At 34.6% G+C, this 23,083-nt stretch overlaps 1 long non-coding RNA gene across 3 annotated transcripts in view; it reads left to right on the top strand.

Moving 5' to 3' along the window:
- The window catches only part of LOC307191442, a 271,519-nt gene that overhangs the window by 209,235 nt on the left and 39,201 nt on the right, over nt 1-23,083 (top strand). For 2 of the 3 annotated variants that reach the window (XR_013829772.1, XR_013829773.1), the window contains exon 4: nt 19,474-19,843. This is a non-coding gene — a long non-coding RNA (uncharacterized lncRNA). Of the gene's footprint in view, nt 1-19,473; nt 19,844-20,279; nt 20,398-23,083 lie in introns of those variants that run through there. The other variant, XR_013829774.1, reaches the window with a different exon arrangement.

The raw sequence follows: 23,083 nt of genomic DNA on the forward strand, positions 1-23,083 counted from the left end.
GAAAGGGAAGGAAGCAGCCATTCCTTTAGGGTATAAACATGTTTTTTGGTGCTCATTTATTCTTTACTTTCTACACAGAAGCAAAAGCTTACTAGATCCTAAACACAGGTATTGAAAAGACTAGTATTTGTTAAGTTTCCTAATCCACAGATTGTAAACCACCAAAAGTCTATAAATCACTTTTTATTTTCCTTCTAGTATATTCCTATCTGTCATAGCAATGGTCTCTCAAAATACGTTTTAGAAAAATGTGTTGCTTATGTTTTTTTGACTTATAATAAGAAAAAATGAACAATATTTACTATCTTAGCCATCATTCCAACCTCTTTGTGAGTCCACAAAAACAAATGTTTTTTGTTTCGGGAAATTTTATTTTCAAGTTTCTATAAGATGCACTGCTAATTTTATTATTTTAAGTATAAAAAGTACTTCTGCTTTATATTTCAGATTTTATATTTATCTCTTTTATCCAAAATTTGTATTTGGGTTTAAAAGTGCCTCTGGTGACATATTAAGTAGAACAATAATGTACTTCCTATTTATAACTATATAACTAAATTATTTTACTCTGTTTTCTAATGATCCAGTTTAAATATCTCTATAAATTTAAAAATATCCTGCCCCCCCCCACCGCCCACCAAAAGATATCCATGTCCTAATCCCTGGAACCTTTAAATGTTACTTTACAAGGCAAAAAAAGGAATTTATAGGTGTGATTAAATTAAGGAGTCTGAGATGAGGCAATTATCCTGGATTATCAGGATAGGCCCTAAATGCGATCCCTAAATATATCCTTATTCAAGAGGGGGACAGAAGATTTCATTATACAGATGCAAGAGGAAAAAGAAGTCTCACCACAGAGGCAGGGATTGGATGCAGTGATCACAATCAGAGGATGATGGCAACCACCAGAAGCTGGAGGAGGTGAGGAATGAATTATCCCCTAGAGCTTCCAGAGGGACTTCAGACCTTCAGACACCATCATTTTGGCCCAGTGAAATTGATGTCAGACTTTCGGCCTCCAGAAGTGTGAGCGAATGTATTTTTGTTGTTTTAAGCCACCAGATTCATGGTAGTTTGATATAGCAGCCACAGGAAACTAATGCAAGAGTCACCGAGTCTTTGTGTAGGATTCAACACTTTGCAACTGCCTTTGATGGCATTTTAAAAATCAGAAAATACGGGCTTCCCTGGTGGCGCAGTGGTTGGGAGTCCACCTGCCGATGCAGGGGACACGGGTTCGTGCCCCGGTCCGGGAGGATCCCACATGCCGCGGAGCGGCTGGGCCCGTGAGCCACGGCCGCTGAGCCTATGCATCCGGAGCCTTGTGCCCCGCAACGGGAGAGGCCACAACAGTGAGAGGCCCGCGTACCGCAAAAAAAAAAAAAAAAAAAAAAAAAAATCAGAAAATACATGTACTGTTTTTGAGATGTTTACAGTCTTGTGGGATATGCAGGAATATTATTGGGCAAAGTGATCTGTCATGGACCCTGAGCATCTCATATGTTCTTGCTGGGTATTCCAAGAATTCAAGATCCTGACCACTCTTTACAGGGTATGTATGCAGGAAGCTGTAAGCAGCCTTGAAAGATGAGACAATGTCTCCTTCCAGGACAAATGACAGGAAGGCTATAAAAGAGGTGGATTCTCCAAGATCAGTATTCCTCGGCTGCAATGCCAACCCACTATGTGCAGCAGCCACCTACCCAAGACCTTCTGCTTCACCCCCGTGGAACTTGCAGGTCAATAGGAACTGACAGAAGCATGATACTCATGCTGACTTCTATGCTATTAGTAAGAAAATCCTTTGTCTCTGACCCAGGGGTCTCATGTCTTCTGATACCATCCATAAGTAATAGACTGAATTAGTAGCTTGCAATGAAGTATATTGCGGGTCCCTCAGACCACTCCCACATTGGGAAATTTGCTAGAATGACTCACAGGACTCAGCATGTAGGAGTACTCGTGGCCAAGATTTATTACAGGGTAAGAACACACCACAGGATCAGCAAAGGAAGAGACACGGAATCTGGAGATATCCATGCACATATTCCTTATTCTCTCTCTTCTATGAAGTGGCATATTTGAGCATGTTTCTTCATCCAGGAATAAAAATGCAGCAGCATGTGTGATGGTTCTGCCCAAGGAAGCCCAGTAGAAGCTCAGCACCTAAGTTTTCCATTGTAGGCTGGTGATGTAAGCACCCTCTGCCTTTCATGTCCTTAAATTTCAGACTCTCAGAAGAAAAGCACGTATGCACCATAAATCATAATATTTGTTCAAACCATCTAGACACAGTGAGTTATTCTTATTAGTAAGAGGACTTGTCAAGTGCCAAATTCCCAGGTGTCAGCTAAAGGCCAGTCTTGCAAGCAGGCTCTTTTAAAGATAGCTGCCTTTTGTCTGTTATAATTCATTTCTTCACAGAAGGTTAAATTAAATCTTAGACCCTGAGAGCTTTATCCATGAAACAAATAAAAATGCATAACATATGCTACACTTCCAAACAAAACACAAATTACTATTGCCAAAGGCACACAAATAAAAGATATCAATATGATTGGGGGGTATTTTGTGTGGAATATCTGGAATCTGAGTTGGATTTTGAAAGATTCAAAAGAGGTAGGAAAACAAAAGCTGTATTCCTTTTTATTTAATGCAATACCAAAAATCAGTTTTGAAGTAAAATCAGGTTGAGAATTAGCCAATGAAAACATTTCCATTGAGAGAAAGGACTTGAGATGAAACCTAAATCAGAATGACTCAGAGTATAGTAGCATTTTTCCAAGGTTGAGGGAGACACTTGTTTTAGAAAATATAATCTCCTATCTGGAAACATTTGCCAGTAACTAAGGCATTGAACGATTAATAAATATTTATTCCACTTTTAAAATAAAGTGTTGAATGTAGGCTGTACATAGAAAAAAAAGTCAATTCTTAGAAGGGAAAAGAAAGGTTTCTATTTAAATTCCAGGGGCAATACTAAGACACTAACGTCAGAAAAATGTCATTAACCTTAAGTATTTTTAACTTTCCTACTACCAGTGGGAACTGGAAGCATTTTGTGTATACTAGTTATAATTTTCATGGAGTCTTGGAAGTAGCTATGCAACAAAAATATATGGGTGGCAAAGCTGTTATTATTTTATTACAGTAATTTTAGTATTTAGTTTACATCTACTGATCCAGACGTTTTTTCAATGTACATTTTTTTAATACTTATGATGTACCAAGCACGTGTTAGTAAATGAGCCCAAAATAAAAACCCCTTCCTACAAGGGGAGCAAAAGCTAATGTAACACATTATGACAAGTATTGGGTTGGCCAAAACCTTCGTTTGGTTTTAAGTAAAAATGAAAGACGCATTCTTCATTTTCACCAAGAACTTTACTGAACAATGTATGCATTAACTGAACGAACTTTTTGGCCAATCCAATACTATTCTACAAGTGAGAGTCAAGAACTTAGAGAACATGTTCACACACCTGGAAACATATACCTTCAAGTTCACATGTACAAAATTGCATGTGTACATTCACTGGAAAAGTTTAACCTCAATTCATTTCATTCTTCTGTTCCTATTTTCCTAGTGACATTATGTTAGAGTATTAATAACTTAAAAATGCTTATCACAGTTGGTGTAATAATACATCACCTAATAATGGATCTGAAAATTTAAAAATGAGACACACACATAGAGCTATGCATTAGAATATTTACAAAGCATTGTTTACTATTATAAAAACCAGTATATTTGCATCCATTTGTTGTCATTACGTTCTATAGAAATATTTATTAATATTACATTCCTAATATACTGATAAATTAAAAAGCAGATTATAAAACAAGAGACATACCATCATTCCACTTTGTAAAAATAAAGCATATTTATTTATAAAGATTAAATAAAGCTTATATTCTTTGTGCATAAAAATAAGTGGAAATATCTGCCTCAGAACAGTAATAGAAATTACCTCTGTGTGAGGTTTTTGTAAATTTATTTCTTTTTTTTTTTTATTGAAGTATAGCCAATGTACATTATGCTAGTTTCAGGTGTACAAAATAGTAATTCAACATTTAAAGACATTACGAAAATGATCACCGTGTTAAGTCTAGTAACCATCTGTCATCATACAGAGTTATTACAGTAATATTGATTATATTCATTATGCTGTATATTACATCCCTGTAACTTAATTATTTATTAGCTAGGAGTTTGTACCTCTTAATAGCCTTCACCTATTTTGCCCACTCCACACCCCCTACCCCTCTGGCAACCACAAGTTTGTTCTCTGTGTCTACAAGTCTATTTTTGTTTTGTTCTGTTTGTTTCTTTTGTTTTTTAGATTCCACGTATAAGTAAAATCATATAGTATTTGCCTTTTTCTGACTTATTTCACTTAGCATAATACCCTCTAGTTCCAACCAGGTTGTTGCAAATGGCAAGATTTCATTCTTTTTTATTGCAAACATTCCACTGTGTGTACATATACATACATATGCCTACATATACATATATATGCTTACATATACATATATATATATGCCACAACTTCTTTATCCATTCATCTAATGATGGATACTTAGGTTACATCCATATCTTTACTGTTGTAAATAATGCTGCAAAGAACATATGAGTGCATATATCTTTTCAAATTAGTGTTTTTGTTTTCTTCAGGTAAACACTCAGAAGTGGAATTGTTGGATGGTACAATAGTTCTACCTTTAATTTTTTGAGGAACCACCATACTGTTTTCCACATGGGTGCATCAATTTACATTCCCACAAACAGTTCACAAGCATTCACTTTTCTCCACATCCTCACCAACACTCATTATTTGTAGTCTTTTTGATGATAGCCATTCTGACAGGTGTAAAGTGATATCTCATTTTGATTTGCATTTCCCTGATGATTAGTGATGTTGAACGTCTTTTCATGTGTCTGTTGGCCTTCCGTACGTCTTCTTTGTAGAAATGTCTATTCAGGTCCTCTGCCTTTTTTTTTTTTTTTTTTTTTTTTTGTGGTACACAGGCTTCTCATTGCTGTGGCCTCTCCCATTGTGGAGCACAGGCTCCAGACGCGCAGGCTCAGTGGCCATGGCTCACGGGCCCAGCCGCTCCGTGGCATGTGGGATCCTCCCAGACCGGGTCACGAACCCGTGTCCCCTGCATCAGCAGGTGGACTCCCAACCACTGCGCCACCAGGGAAGCCCCCTCTGCCTATTTTTTAATCAAATTTTTTGGTTTTTTGACATTGAGTTGCACGATTTCTTTATATGATTTGGATATTAACCCCTTATCAGATATATCATTTGCAAATATTTTATCCCATTCAGTAAGTTGCCTTTTTGTTTTGTTGATGTTTTCTTTCTCTGTGCAAAAGCTTTCTAGTTTGATGTAGTCCCATTTGTTTATTTTTACTTTTATTACCTTCGCCTGAGGACACAGATGCAAAAAAATTGCTAAGATCAATGTCAAAGAGCATACTGCCCATGTTTTCTTCTTGGAGTTTTATGGTTTTAGTTCTTACATTTAAGTCTTTAATTCATTTTGAGTTTATTTTTGTATTCAGTGTAAAAAGAAAATAGTCCAGTTTCATTCTTTTGCATGTAGCTATCCAGTTTTCCCAACACAATTTACTGAAGAGAATATCCTTTCCTCAGTGTATATTCTTGCCTCCTTTGTCATAATTAATTGACCAGATAAGCATGGGTTTATTTCTGAGCTCTCTATTCCATTCCACTGATCTATGTGCCTGTTTTTGTGCCAGTACCATACTGTTTTGATTACTATAACTTTGTAGTATAGTTTGAAATCAGGGCATGTGATACCTCCAGCTTTGTTCCTTTTTGTGTACTGTAGGTAGGGCCTAGTAGTGTGGTCCCTCTGGTCACCATAGTCAGATGCTCCAGGAGTGTCTTCTGTGTGGGCTTGTGTGCCCTCCTTTGGTGGCTGGGCTGCAATTGCTGCAGACACACTGGTTTGTGAGCCTGATGCTTCATGCAGCTGGCTGTCAGTTCTGGCCAGAACTGTTGCAGGTAGTCTAGTTTGCAGGGCTGGCCTTTGGGGCAGGAGATGTCTTGGTATGATGTTGGTGCTGGTGAGGGCACCCCTCACCAGGACTGGGAGGGCAAGAACCACTGCGGAGGGGTTCTGGTGCAGGCCAAGGGTGTCCACTGGGTCTGGTGGGATGTGGGGCTGCTTTGGAGGATTGCAGGCTGGGTCAGGTCCACAAGTAAACCTGGGGCAGGGCAAGTGGTGCTAGTAACTTAGAGGGGGGAAGTCAGAAATGACTCCTGCCAGTGCTGGGCCAGCTAGGTAGAAGATGAGCCAAAAACAGAAAACAAAATGAAACAAAAAATTGGCACCAGCAAGCTCCTCCATTCCTAGAGGAAGTTTCAATGGATTTCTTGTCCTTAGGCACACACCCTAAAATTAGTCAATGAATCTCCTTCACATATGACCCAGGCACTTTTCAAAGTGCTGCCTCTGTACTGGGTTTTAGAGTGAGTGAGTTTTTGCCTGTGCCCTCTAAGGATGGGCTCTCAGTTTCCTAAAACCCTCCAGCTCTCCCAGACATAAGTTTTGCTCATTTTCAAAGACAGACATTATGGAGGCTCATCCTTCCCATGCAGTTTCCCTGAACTGGGGAGCCTGATGTGGCGTTCGGAGCCCCTTGCTCCTCAGGGAGGACCTCTGAGGCTCTGATATCCCATCCACCTGTGGATTGACGCTCCAGGGGTGTAGGTTCCAGCCAGACCAAATCTTCCCTCCTCCTACCCATATCAGTGTAGCTTTTTTCTTTTCATCTTTAGTTGTAGAAAATTTATCTGCTAGTCTTCAGGTCATTCTCAGAGACAGTTTCTCTATATGTAGTTGTAATTTTGGTGTGTCAATGGAGCCCAGGATCTTCCTGCTTTGCCATCTTGTCCCCACCTTTTATTTCTTTATTTGTGATTTTTGTCTTTTTAATTTCCTGTAATACAAATTATTTTGTAACCATAAAATAAATATGAAACTATGAAAATTGAAGACAAATTTTTTATGGAGCAAAAGAGATATTGCCATCAATATATAATTATTAGGGAGCATAGAGAAAACACAGATAAAGAAATAATAATATATTGTACTAGACACTGGAGGAGAACAAGAATAAATTAAATGTGTTAAATATGCTGTGTATCATGGAAAAGGGAAATATATTTAAAAATGTAAATTTTTAGTGTATCATGTTGGTTAGAAACCAGTATGTAATAACTTTAATGTTTTCTTTTTTGCGATTTTCTCAATCTTTTGATAGAAGACAGTTTAAAATATTCAGACACATATACAATAATTTTCTAATAAATTTTATAAGTATTAAACAGCTTGACAAATGTGAAAATGATTTGAATAGTATGAAGTACTATAAGTGCATTAATAGTCATTATACTTACCCTAAATCTCATTTTGATCATCTAAATATATTTTTTATGTCTCTAATGAACACATATAAATATCTTTGCATTAAACAAATTATTTGAAGACCACAAAAACTAATAGAAATAAGTGAAATAAATGTCTCATTAGAGGTCTAGGAAAACAGGACTCTTCCGGAGATAAAAGAAATTGGAAACTCCCTCCCTTGCAGTTGTCTTCTTACTAGCTTGAGCTAGAATTGTTAAATTTGAATCTATTAAAAATATTGTGCTTTCATGTCTTAAAAAATATATTTTTTAATGTTCTGTGCTGTATCTGGTTTTAAAATTCATATAAAAATTGTCATTTTGGCATGAATTTATATGCTTGAATAATACCTACTATATTACAAATGTTCTATTAGATATTGCAACTATAAAGATGACAAAAGCACATCCTACATCTTCAAATGGTTCACAACTTCTGCATACTATATACACCTCAACATATTTATAATTAGAAGATAATGTAAGTAAATCGATAGTAATATTCACAGAATATTATGGTAACAAGGAGAAAGACAGCTGTAGCCTGGGGATGGAAATGCCCCGGAGGTAGTTGTATGCAAGTCGCTAAATGTTGGAATTAGTATCTAAGATAGATGTAGGTTTGGGAATCACAAGCAAATTGATATTATTTAAAACCATGACGGTGATTAAGATCAAGGGTGGAAGATTTTAGAGTGAGAAGAGCAGAAAACAAGTATTATAAAGAACAACTTGTAAATGATGCATAAAGCAAGAGGATGCAAAAAACGAGAGAAAGAAAGAGTTTGGTGAGATAAGAGAAAAACACTGAGAGTGCAATGTCACATAATATAAGGTAGTATTAGGAGTTTTCAGTAGTGTCAACAGTGCTAGATCAGCAGAATTTTCAATAGCAGACTAACACAATGTTCAATTGTAATGTTATTAATAACTCGGAAAAATGTCGAAGATAGAACTAGGTTCCAACTCAATTAGAAATAAGTGGGAGGTTTGAAAGAGGAGACAAGCAAATGAAGACAACTCAAGTTTGCATGAAAATGGAGGAAACAGATAGGATGGCAATTACAGAATGTATAGGATCAAAGTAGTGTTGTCCTATTTTTTCATCACTCTTTACATTATTTTCCCTTTGGTTTCCTATTTCTTCTGGAATTTTCATTAATCTATATTTGATTCTCATTTTCTTTGAACTCTTGCTACCTTAATTTTCCTGAATGTTGAATCTACTATTCCTGTATCTTTTCTACAGAAATCTCAACTTGTCCTGAACAAGGTGTCGAATATCAACAAGAACTATGCACAAGCAATTAGTTCTCACTGCTGATATTTCAACTAAATTCTTTACTTACCAGTTTTAATAGAGCTCCTGTTCTTTTTTCTCCTGTGTGTGTCTGCCCATTATTAAGCAAGTTGCCAGCAAACTTATTCTATGTATTTATAAGTAAAATTTTTAGATGATTTCTTTGGATAGCTCATGTGTAATTGCACAGCACTGTGTTCCTTATAGTATATAATTTTTGAGTTCGTAGAATTTCAGAGGTACAAGCATGATGGTATATAGAAGTAATTAACTTTGCTTGGTAAATTTAGGAATCTAGACTTTTTCGAGGAATTCAATCAAATATTAATAGTAGGCTTGCAGCAGTACATAATCAGAACAGATTATGGAAAGAATTATAAAATATAGGCACTTAAAAGAGCTGGTTGAGCTCTAACTAGAAATATTGACTCACATACGAAGTTAGGACTAATATATATATATATATTTTTTTTTTTTTTTTTTTGGTCACAGTTGCAGCTGCACTTCTTTTCTCCTTTCCTACTCTTCCCTTCACTATATTCCTCTCTTTTTATATTTCTCCTCTCCTCATAAATATACATTTTTTAATCATCCAAAAAATAGAATTTAGTTATAAGAAGAGTACAGAGAGAAGAAAAGAACCTGTCCAAGGACAGGACTGAGCGTGAGGATTAAGCGATAATGTGATGATATGGAAAGGGCAATTCTCTAAGTCCTCAAAAATTTACAAGGTGTGTGACCAAGGCAAGTTATTTAACTTTCCTCAGCCTTAGTTCTCTTATTCATAAAATAGGGGAAATATTTTCTTAGAAGTGTCACTGTGCTTTCCCTCCCTACATCCCTACCTAATGCAAACTACCTTAACCAAATCCTCATCGGAGGAAGGAGAAATTTTTTGTGTGTCACACAAGTCTATTCCTGGCCACAGTTGTTTCAACCATGTATGGGCAAACCACTTAAAACTAGCCAATTCTAATCCAACCCATGACCTTCAGTTTGGAGCTAGAACAAAGATACTCTCACTGAAATTTGAAACAAGAAATACTAATTGGCAGACCCAGCTAGCTGGTAGTTTAGTAACTAAAATGTTCTAACAATGACTGGCATGGAGAAGACCCACAGTAACTAAAGCATGTGCATACCTAAACTATGAGAGAATAAATAGAAGGAGATTATAGTCAGCCATCTGAGAGTGGGGAAGAAAAACGGAAGACATTTGTAGTGGAGCAGTTAAAAAGGTTTCACAAATCCCTGTTGCTAAAGTCTATGAAGTTTCCTTGGACTTAGTTCTGTTCTCAAGTTCTAATGACCATGAGGCCCATTCCTAGTATGATTCCAGTTCTTAGAATTCCATGATATATGATATTCTCTCTTGCAGTCACTTTTTCTCCACATCCTAACCCTTTTTCAGAATAATTTCACATGAATTAAAATTATCCTACATGTTACTTTACCTAGAACAGCCCCCCTTTCTAGATCTTCATTAAGGGTTTGTGTAAGATCAACTAAGTTTGTAAATTGATAGAAATCATTTTTAATGGTTTTAAAATATGAAACTATTTTCTGTTAAGTGATAGTTTCACATCTCTAAGTAAGGATTTATTATACTCATTGCCATTGTCTTTTCGTGGAATTCAAAGTATGGCTATTAATTCACCCATCTGTTTAACCAGTATTTATTGAGCACTATTAAGTCCCAGGCTATTCCCAGAACTAGAAATATAGCAGTGAACAGACAAACAAGGTCCCTGCTGTTAAGAAACTTGCATTATAATTAAATGGAACAGATTTAGATGGTGTCCTTGACTCGAATATCAACAAGAACTATAAAAATATGTCAGAAAAGTGAAGCAGATGATCTCATGGAATCACATTTTCAATATCCTTATAATTGTTTAGTTTCTCTTTCACCATAGGAAAAGGAAAGAGGTGTTTATTCCACTCACTTCTTAGTGAAGTAAACATTCACAAACCTTATTAAGATTTAATGAGTTTAACAGTTTTATTCATGGTAAGGAAATATTGATATTGCCCAATTTGTTATGTGGCCTATCAATTTGATTTTTTAGTAGTAGCTGTATTGACCTGGAACATGAGTTATGAGCAGTGATCTAACCAGCAATGTCACTTTGGATAAATCTAGTACTATCAATTTTGGTTTCTTTATTGTAAAATGAGGAGTTGGACTAAATGAAGATAACTTCCAGACCTAGCACTCTAAATATCTCAAAACAGATTTATTTACTTTGTCGTATTTCTTATTTCTTATGTTTTTCTATTGCTGGTGGTACAGCTGCATTTATCCACTCCATCCTTCTCCAAAAGCCCCAGTGAAAATAGAGACTAATTTGTGACTTGTCATCTCTTTTGTAGGTCTTTTAGTTTTGACCCTTTACTCCCAAATGTTGCCTTTAGGATGTTACTTAATTCCTCACACCATGAACATGGGCCAGCTCTACTTTATTCTCATGTCTCAGCTCCAAAAACACTAACCTGGTTCAAACCCAGTAGGCATCAACGTGACTCAAAAGGAAAGGCTAGTGAAAGACCACTAAAACCTTTAATTCACCTCATTGGTATCTAATTAGGTATTATAGAATTGGTATGTTTTAAGGCAATATTATACTGAGGCCTGTTACACAAGTCTGTGAATAATTCCCAGAAGTAATATGCATATGTATGGCTTTGGTCATAAGTGTTTCCAGTGCTTGAGTATTTAAGCATTATCAGGTGGATTTTATCATCAGAAAATTAAAAAAGACTTTCAAAGTATGAATGTTAAGTAACACAAAACAACCAGAAAAAAAAAAGAAGTAGAAATAAGGAAAATGTATACAAATTATGATTTAATTTCCCTACCACTTTCTGAATAGGGCGTGGGGTTATTTTTTTACTGGACACTGTACTATACTAGGTTTAATCCTACACTAGTCTTCGAAATTAAAATATAGGTATTCATAATATTCAAACACATCATTTATTAAAATTAAATGATGACGAAGGGTAGTTAGAAAATAAAATGTCAAAGAAGCAACAGGAAAAACTAAAGATAGTTTTTTAAAAACTGAAGTTAAAAAAAGGATTTATAATATCTCTTAAGTGTATGAAGTAATATTATTAAAGAATGAATTCGGTATCTCTGCTGAGTCCTTAATCATTGAATGAAAGAAAACATAAGCTAAATCTGGCATTATTTCAAATTCATATAGATGTGAAGGTTGTAAAACTCTGAAAGAATTTCCCAAATTTTAGGCCCAAGAAGTATTTTTTATGAGATATAGCTCAGAAGAATTCAATTAAACTTTGACATTTCACGGTTATCCGTTGTTTTTCACTACTAAAACAAGATATTTGTCCTACAGATCTCAGTTCATTGATGGCATTCTGGTTCCTAAATTTAAGGGCCTCCTAACTTCCATGATTTCTTATCTACATCTCAGACTGCTTTTCCTCCTTTGAGTTTATCTTGCTCTATGTGTTGATTCTTATGTTTTTGTGACTGACTTTTCCTAGATGATTTCAGCTATCTCCGTGGCTGAAATTACCATATCAAAACAGAAATATGCAGGTTTCTTCAGAGCTTCATATCCTCACTTGGTGCACATTTCCACTTGGTGTTTTACCATCAATGTAAGTGTAAAGTCTAAAAGGATACTTGTGGTTCCCTCCATGCCATTATCACATTCCAGAATTTATTTTCAAATTAGTATTATGCTTTCAATCTCACAAACAGAAAAACAAATGGATTCATCTTTTCTCAGTGATCCTCCCAAATCCAGACAAATTACCTAACATATTATTTTTTTGAGTATTTATTTATTCTGTATTTTTTGGATTTTTAATTTAAAAAAATTGAAGTATAACTGACATATAACTATTAATTCTTCCTATATAACATTTCTGACATTCTGTAATCTCCTTCCTCACTGTCACTAACTTTCTTTGCCTTGCACCAGGATTCTGCATTAGACTTCAAGTTACCTTCTTTATCTCCAGGTTCTTCAGCTGTCTCTTCAGCATTGCTATTCAGTGTGTGGTCTGGGAATTGGCAGTATTAGCATCATCTGGGAACTCGTTAGAAAGGCGAAATCTCAGGCTCTACTTGAGAACTTCTGAGTCTGAATTTGCGTTGTAGCAGGATCCCCAAGTGATTGGTGTGCACTTTAAAGTTTGAGAAGCTCTGTTGAGCATAACCATGTTATTTCTCTACTCATAAGGTCTTCAAAAAAATCACTGAATGATAGCATTAATTAAATTTAAAAGTATTACATTCTGCTTCTCAAAATGTAGTTCCCACTAATCACATATACAAACCCTATACTTGGTTTTCTCATCATCCTTGAACCACTGTGTACATTCCAGTCCCTGTGTTTGGTCCATGTGGTTTACTTGTTGAGAATGGCCCCTAGTCACTTGTTTGTTCACACAGATCCAATCCATTCTGAAGGACCAATTCAAGATTCAGTTTTTAAAAACATTTTTATAGTTCTTATTATACAAATAAAATAACAAAAAATAATTTTATTAATACTGTATACAGAAATGTATTTTATATTATTTATGTTTTCTTTATATAGTCTATAATTCCAATTATATGGAAGGACTTTTGTAAGCTTATATCCTGGCATCTAGAAGAGATCTTTGCCATTCAGACCAGATGATTTCTAAAAATAGGTCTTTCTAGATGTGCTTAAAAATAACTGAGATTAATTTTTAATTTATAGCAATATTTGTGCAACAAAACTGGACAAGATTCTACAAAATGATGGTCAAAATTTGTTTAAACAGCACTCTCTGCTGTTTTCTTTCTCCATATAAGAAAAAGAATTTAACTTAATATAAATGTCGAAACATTTAAATGGGCAAGAATCTAATTATATGATTAAATATAATATTAACTTTCACCACCTATATTTAAAATAACACTTTATAATAAAATAGATGTTTGGATATATTGTAACATTTAATAGGGAAATAATATCTTTCATAAATCGACAGAGACATATATCTACTTAAGCACCTAAGATGTTTAGTAGAAATTAAGCTTTATAACTAACACTTCTTGTTGTTAATTAACATATATTATTAACCATAATGACTCAACAATTTGTATTAGTCACAAATAAATTACATTATTAGTATTTGAAGCACAAGACTCCTATGAATAAAAAGTAAAATAAATTTTGATATCAAAAGGAAACAGCAAAAATTAATATACTTCTTTCTCACAAAAGAATTCTTCATTGTAATAATTCTTAACATTTTTTGTTTCAAACAGTTATGTAGTCAAATACTATAAAGTGATCTATAATTTTTCTAGTTATTTTCAAAGTAATTATATATGAAGTGTCTTTTTGATACTTTTTTTGATACTTTTTTATATTTGATACTCTCTTATTTTAAATATTAACTCCTATTTTAAATATTAACTCAAAGTTTTAAGGGATAATATGAACAGTCATACAAAGTAATAAATAATTGTATATCCCTTATAGTTTATAAAGCCCTTGCTTTGGATTGTTCAAGTGCTAGAATCTGCCTTTGGCTTTAATGAAGCCCAGAATTTCCTTTGTTATAAATTCTTTTTTAAGCATGTTATTGCTCTAATTTGTCATGCTGTTTTAATTTAGTTAAGTGCGTTTCACACTAGTTTACCTGTTGTTCATAAGAGGTGACTTTGTCAAGGCATCTGGAAGAATATGACCACAGTTCTAGGCTGGAAACATGGCTAGTGATGAGCCTTCAAATGATGCACCATCTAGAAACATTAGAAGGGCTGATAATGCAATCTAATGAAAGTCTAAGTTGACCTATCTGTCCTGTAACTGATCCTGGGATTTGGGTCATGAATGTGCATTAGATAAAATTATCCCAATCTTTTTTAACTTTCTTCCCTAAAGACCACTACCAGTCAGACTCTCTGGGAATGTCTTTTAGTTCCTAGGCACTGAGGGGTGTTGGGGCTGATGTCAGGATGAATGTTGTATGATGCCCAATTCATGGTACCATCCTTAAAGGAACTTGCTTTCTCCTAGAGAGAGTAAGACATAAACACAAAGAACAAAACTACAAGACAATGTGATGAGTTATATTTTAGATTAAAATTCATAGTAGTTACCAAGCATTAAGTAAAGAAACACTGTTTCTTCTGGGTGACTAAGTAAGGTTTTATAAAGGAGCTGGCATTTGACTTAAACTTTAATAAAGAAATTTTTGACATTCAGATGAGTATAGGATGAAAGCCATCCAAAAGAAAGGGAGATGAAACAATAAAATAGAGGAAAGTTAAAGGAAGAAACAGTACAGGATTCATCCACATTTGTGGAATGGAGAATAATCATTGACTAACATATAGACCACATAAGGTTTAGAGAAGGCAATAGTGGGTTGGAATTATACCATATGCGGGCTTAAAATGAGCTTGAACTTTACAGAATAGATCATAAAAAGACTAAAAATGCTTTCTGAATATATATTTTAATGATAATGTTAATGGCTTGTTCTTTCCTTTTTGAATTGAAGATAAAATACATTTGAATCGGAGCATCAAAAACTATATAAAATACTCAGGCCTGAAAGAATTTCATAAATCATTTTGTCAAAATATTCATTTATATTTGGGTAAACTAGATTCCAAAGACCTTGAATAACTTCTACAAGGTCAAAGAGCTATTTCTATTTGTTTTAACTAGAAATCACACATAGTTCTTATAGTTATTTCGATTGTGTCAATAATTCTAACACTAGAATGCAGTCAGCTCTATTGAGAAGAGAGTCTATGATTTGGATAATCAGTTTGTTTCAAAAGATTGATTTGAACTATTATGATTTTTCTCCTGTATATAATTATATTTCATTTAAAGTTAGTTTTAGAGAAAATTGCCATGAATTTAAAAAAGTATAAACATCATCATTTCCTCCTTCCTTTAGTGGTCTTCTCATACACTGTTATCATGCAGTATAACATTTAGCCCTTCTATCACTTTTTTTTAATTGATGTTCAACAAATTTCTGAAGACAAAATGAACTCTTTGTTCTCTCTTGGACATAATCAGACATACTCCTGAAGGGAAGGTAGGGCCTCAAATCTTTTGGCTTTTCAGGTGAGATAAATTTGGATGTATATGACTCATTTCCTAAGAATTTAGACCTTTTTTTAAAAAAACATTCAATATGGTGGAGGTATTATACAAGGGTAGGAAGAGAAAAAACTGAAAGAAAGATAAGATCAGCATATCACCTTGATTTCTGTCAACCTCAGAGATCCACTATCAAGCTCTCTGGCTCACATGACATAGACCTCTTCCTAGATTTCTGGCACGATGGTTATGATCCTGCCAACATATATGATGCCTTTTTTAATATATAACCACATTTAACTTTTATTTATTCTATATATTCCTCAGCAAAATTAAGTACAACTAGGGGCAGAAGGTAAGGTGCTATCTGCCTCTAGCAAGGAGAAGTGGGCTACTTCATCTGGCCTGGAGTGTTTAAGGGAAGATGTACATAAGGGGTTTCAAGTTTCCCAGACAAATCCTCTCCAATTTTCTCATTCTAGTTATCAGAGTTCCATGCCTTTTCTACTAGGGCCATGGCTTTAACATAAGAGGAGTCATGACTGAGAAGCCAGTCAGCTTTGAAATTCTCCCAGACTTAGGATTTTCTACTCAGTCTGCCCTCCAGTTGCTGGAAATAGAGGCCTTTTCATTTTCAAAATACAACGTGGGGTTGACTTTCTTAACCCTGTCCTTTTTATTTAAGGTTTTTAGAGCAACTCATAATATCAGTTATTTCTTGAAATAAGGTGACCATGGTTATTTATAAGTCTGCATTTGAGAATTCCATTATCTGAGGTCTGTATAAGTCTAATGTTGCTGTCTCATGAATCTTCTGGTTCTTTGTTATGCATCTTTCTTTCTTTAACTGCCTGGTCATCTTTGCCTGATTATGGTTAGTGCCTTAGAAATTTGGAGGTACCTTGACACCAGAGTTAAGTATATCCTTTTCCAGAGAGGAATTGCATTTGCTTCTGCTTTTTGTCTGAGGGGAACTAACTGTTGGAGGTGACAGTTAAAGAAGTTCATGGATTGCAGTTCCTTGAATATCCCAAAATATGTAGCTGGGGTGAAAAGTTACCACACCATTGTTCTATGGACATTATGTCTCAAAAATATGTTTCCTTTCCTTTCTATTCTCCTGCAGACTTTCCTACTTTCTTCTGGGATTAGGGCAGTAGTTACGTTTAGGTCTGCTTTGATCTTTTCCTGTGATTGTAGCTTTTCCATCCCAGCTTAACATGAAGGAGGTTTTCTTTAAGACTCTCAACATCGGTCAAGACCTGAGATTTTACTTCTTTCAGTACAGCAGATGAACCAAAACTTAAATGTTATATATTGGCCAATGCCTTCAAAATCATTGGTGCTCTGATATTGCACTTTCATCTATCACAAACTTTCAAACAAAATTGACCTGAGAGCTCAACACTGTACTTTTTAATTCTGTAATTTAATTAATAAGGTTTCAAAATATTTACACATTATTTTTAGAGAATGGGTTTATGTGGATAGTACTTTAGAAACAGAAAAGTCCTTCAGAAACAGAAAAAAGTAAATTAGAGTGAAGAATATTTTAAAATATCATGGAAAATCATGATACTGAGAGTCTAGTTTAATAATTTTATACATTTCATTTTCTCCATGTGTGACTTTTCTCCTGTCATGTACAGTGATATGATATGTCTGAAATCATGCAGAAGAAAGTTAGATTTTATTTAAGATTGGGATTTTGCCAGAACATGTGTGTTTAAAACATATAATGAAAAGGGGTTTGGGATATTTCCAAGAGAATGGTTTTCTTTGACAGTATTTTTCATGAGTAAGCTGAATAACCTTATAAATTATAAATATGTCATATGAATAATTTATTTTAATGAGAGACACAAAGTACATTCAAGTTTATGTGCCAAAAAAAAAATCATGTGTTGATTCAATCAGCCAATAAATCAAATACTATCTTTAAAGGATTTTGAAATAACTTAAACTGTGAAAATGAACACTGCTGAACCAGAAAGTTAGTGTGATGTAGCTGGCATGAATTAGAATGCAAGTTCAAGAACTAGTGTTAAACTATGTCCAGTAAAATAAGACCCCAATAACAAGAAAAATTGGAGAGAGAATTATAAATAGGCCCTTAACTTATTTAAGATTCACTACAAAGTGCATTCCAGTAGGAACCACTGCTTTCCCCACCCCCTGCCTCTTTTCAATCCATTTCTAACTCTACATTAGTTCCTTCCTGTGAGAATGCTAAGGAAGGGAATCATCCAAATTTCTGGTAAGACATACAAGAGAGTGAAGAAGAAAAAGTGTCAAGGAGGAGGGGTAATTAAAGCAAGGCCTTGAAATTGGGTAAAATTTCACAGAGACAGAGGAGCACTGCAGACCTAAGAGTAAGCAAAGAAATAGTTTGAAGGAAGCTTGAAGTGCGTCCAGAGTCTGGTATAGAGTCCGATTCCATGCCCATAGCCACCAGCTCAGTTCAGGTTGCCATCCTTGCTATCATCCTGGCTATCACCATATCTGATTATGACCCCGAGTTTCCTGCATAAAATATGTTCAACATAGTGTCACCAAAATAATCTTCCTGTCTGATTATGTAACTCACTTTCCTACAAGAAGGCAGGAACCTTCCACTATTCCTCTTTGTATAGAGATTGCTGTGTATAGGCTTTAAACACCCTGAAAAAATGTAAACTCATTTAGAGGAAAGAACTATATGAATGAATGAATGGATAGAGAGGCAAAACCTATTCAAAATATGTTGGTGATGGAAAGCTTTTGCCCACATAAAACTTCTTTATCAAAACAGAGTATGACTGTTGGATAGATGAGAGATTTTGTCAATGGCACAAATTTTTTAAAAGTATACTTTTTATCTAGACATATAAAACAATCAAATAATGTTTTTATTTTGATATCTGAATACTCAGTAATATTTAAAAGTTCTATAAATTAAAATTTGTCTTCCTTTTTTGATTTAGATAGGAGATGGTTTGGGGGAAAGATAAAGGAAAGAGACCAAACTAGGGCAAAATAAGATAGAGAGATAAGAAGGAGGTAGAGAAGAAAAGAAAAGGTGCCCACAGAAGAGAAATATACAGGGCTAATGTGTTAAGAGAGAAAGACACCACATGGAGACAGATATGGAAATGGAGATAATGAAACAGGGGGGAGGAAAGAAGACACAGAATTTTATAGAGAAGGAAAGGAGATAAGACATGAAGATCTATATAGAATGAAATAAACCAAGAAGATATTATGGGATAAGATTTAGTCAAGGTGAACTTTTATTTTCACATACTGCCCATCCTTAGATTTTGTTGCTTTGACAGTCTAATTAACTGGGTAAGAAAAATGGAATTTAACACACAGTAAGGAGAATTTTGAGAAATAAATATGATGAGACTGACAAGAAAAATGGAATGTGACTATTAAAATTATTATAATTATTTTCTTACCAGCAGTTTGAGAACAAGGAGCAATAATAATTTCTATAATCCTTGCATGTAAAGTATTGTAAAGGTCTTTGTCTGCTCAGAGCCTGTGTATGTGTCATTCTCTCTTACAGACTTCTACCCTAACTCTTCCTCTGGGAACAGATACTACACTGCCCATCCAACTCTTGGATTACCTGTTCACTAGCCTTGTCTTTTCCTTTCTTTTACAGTTTCCTTTTTCCTGATATCAACCCACTCTCGGGGATGCCTTCTCCTGAGGTATTATGCAGCTCTCATTTTGAGGAGAAAATGAAGAAGAGGCAATATATAAGAAAGTAATGGCTGAGAATTTACCAGAAATGATGAAAACATATAAATCCACAAATATAGGAAGTAAGGTATATCACAGTAAAGCTATCTTTATAAAAAGAAGAATGAATGAAGACATTTTTCCAGCAAGAAAATTTTTGCAACATCATTAGAAAGAACTTTGCTAAAGTAACTTCTACATACGTACTTCAAGAGAAAAGAAAATGATTACTGAAGGAAAATGAGGGGTGCAAGACAGAATGGTGATCAAAGAGAAGACCAAATATGAAGGTAAGACTAAACAGTGATTTACACTAAGAATTATAGTACCTAATTTATAAAATTAAAAGAAGTCAGAACTAAATATTGGATAATTAAGTGCATAGACAAGCATAATTTCTGTTTCATAGAAAGTCAAGAAATTATGGTTGAGTTAACTGCAATAAGTAAAATTAATAAAAGAACAACAACAACACACACACAAAATAATTGCAAGCTTCTGGAGACAAAAACTCATAACCACTACTGTATAATATTCTCTCTGGCATCAGATATCTGATTAATAACTCTGGATGGCAGAAAACTATAGAACAATGGTTCCAGAAGTATTAGTGAAAATGACTATGAATGTAGGACACTGTCTCTAGGCAATTCATAAATCCAGTGTGAAGGCAGAATACTGACATTTTTTTAACTCAAGGACTCATAAAATTGACTCTTCACCCAGTTGTTTTTAGACATTACTTGGGGACGAGCTACTATAAAACAAGGAGAAAATTAAGAAGGAAAAAACCCAAAGATGTGGAATCAGGAAATTAGACACCAACCCAGGACTGCAGAGACAGGAAGTCATAGGACCACATCTCTGACGTAGGACCAGAAAGGTACTACCCCAGATTGGGGCAGAGGGAAATAGAGTTCCAGAAGTGTTATTACTGGAGAAAAACAGGTCTAAAGGCACTAAATAAGTGTTTCTCAACCTTCTTCATGTCGTATTATATGTAAGAAATATTTATATTTATACAACCTGGTAAGGTAACTTGGTGACACTGATCAGAGAGATGAGGGCATCTCTGTACAACTGTAAACTATTTTTCTCACTTGCTGGGCATTGGAAATTGTTTGGGAAGCTTTTCAATAGGTTTTCAAAGATGAATAGACTTGAGGTTACATAGAAGGTACATTATCTTATCAAAAAAAGGTTGGGGAGAAATGAGAAACACCAGGAAAAGCTAATCCCAATACAAGAATTTCATGGTCCAAATATGAAGCATACTAAAATGTGGGCATAATTTTAAACAACTGATAAACTGACAAAAAATAATCAACATGGTCTTAATGTTGGCTATATTATACGTTGAGTGATCCAGAAGTCATGATATTGAAACACTAGAAAAGAAAACATTATTTTAAAATACAACTCAGATTGCAGTTAATAACTTTACAAAATCATAATAATACACATGAAGTTCATTAGTTTCCCACTTTTAGATCATAGAACAGAATATAAATTGTATTATTTTTGAGCATAAACTAATGTGCTGAAGACAGAGGTAGTAGGTATAATGAGAAGAAAAAGTAAAAAGATTAGGAGTAAGGTATCCCCATCTAATCTAGATGGGAACTTGATGATAATTGATGAAGTATGAAAAAAATATGTAAGTACATTATATAAAGTTGCACAGCTAAGCAATAAAATGAATAATTATCAAATTGTCAAAATATTGGGAGAAGGGGATGGTCAGAGGTAGAGGATAACTTAAGCAATCAAAATCCTTAGTTTCCATGGTGGTGAGTTAATAAAGTAACATTTACATTCCATGTAAGAAATTGGAGAATATATATAAAGATAATCTGAAATGAGAACTAATTAAAAGATTATATTTCTTTACATTGGAATAGGGATGAAGTGGTGACAAGGGTGCAAGAATTACTATTTTTCTTTGTTTCTTTATGTGAACGTGTGACATGTTATTTTGAATGAAGTACTTAACGTTAATCTGAAAAATATCCTCAGAAAAATTACATTTAAGCTTTTTCAGTCATGTGGTATACAGAAACATTCAAAGATTGCTAAAGCTGAGAACAGTGGGAAATTTGTTGTATGTTTTAGTAAGCTCCTATTATTCTTGCAGAGAAATGCCAATCAGTTTAAATATTCATTGCAAAGTTCAGAACTTTCCAAACATCTTTTTCTTAAATTTTATTTACTTATTAACTGTTTGGCATACCAAGAATTTTTTTAACGTCTTTATTAGAGTATAATTGCTTTACAATGGAGTGTTAGTTTCTACTTTATAACAAAGTGAATCAGCTATACACATACATATATCCCAGTATCCCCTTCCTCTGTGTCTCCCTACCACCCTCCCTATCCCACCCCTCTAGGTGGACACAAAGCGCCGAGCTGATCTCCCTGTGCTATGCGGCTGCTTCCCACTAGCAATCTATTTTACATTTGGTAGTGTATATATGTCCATGCTACTCTCTCACTTCGTCCCAGCTTATCCTTCCCCCTCCATGTCTCCTCAAGTCCATTCTCTATGTCTGCGTCTTTATTTCTGTCCTGCCCCCTAGCTTCTTCAGAACCATTTTTTTTTTTTAGATTCCAAATATATGTGTTAGCATACAGTATTTCTTTTTCTCTTTTTCACTTACTTCACTCTGTATGACAGCCTCTAGGTCCATCCACCTCACTACAAATAACTCAATTTCGTTTCTTTTTATGGCTGAGTAATACTCCATTGTATATATGTACCACATCTTCTTTATACATTCACCTGTTGATGGATGCTTAGTTTGCTTCCATGTCCTGGCTATTGTAGATAGTGCTGCAATGAACATTGTGGTACATGACTATTTTTGAATTACGGTTTTCTCAGTGTATATGCAAAGTTGTGGGATTGCTGGGTCGTATGGTAGTTCCATTTTTAGTTTTATAACGAACCTGCATACTGTTCTCCATAGTGGCTGTATCAATTTACATTCCCAACAACAAAGCAAGAGGGTTCCCTTCCTCCAAATCCTCTCCAGCATTTATTATTTGTATATTTTTTGATGATGGCCATTCTGACTGGTGTGAAGTGATACCTCATTGTAGTTTTCATTTGCATTTCTCTAATGATTAGTGATGTTGAGCATACTTTCATGTGTTTGTTGGCAATCTATCTTTGGAGAAATCTCTATTTAGGTCTTCTGTCCATTTTTGGATTGGGTTGCTTTTTTTTTGATATTGAGCTGCATAAGCTGCTTCTAAATTTTGGAGATTAATCCTTTGTCAGTTGCTTCATTTGCAAATATTTTCTCCCATTCTGAGTGTTGTCTTTTTGTCTTATTTATGGTTTCCTTTGCTGTGCAAAAGCTTTTAAGTTTCACTAGGTTCCATTTGTTTATCTTTGTTTTTATTTCCACTTCTCTAGGAGGTGGGTCAAAAGGATCTTGCTGTGATTTATGTCATAGAGTGTTCTGTCTATGTTTTCCACTAAGAGTTTTATAGTGTCTGGCCTTACATTTAGGTCTTTAATCCATTTT

This window comes from Stenella coeruleoalba (genome assembly GCF_951394435.1).
Source record: "Stenella coeruleoalba genome assembly, chromosome: 9".
NCBI classification, from domain to species: domain Eukaryota; kingdom Metazoa; phylum Chordata; class Mammalia; order Artiodactyla; family Delphinidae; genus Stenella; species Stenella coeruleoalba.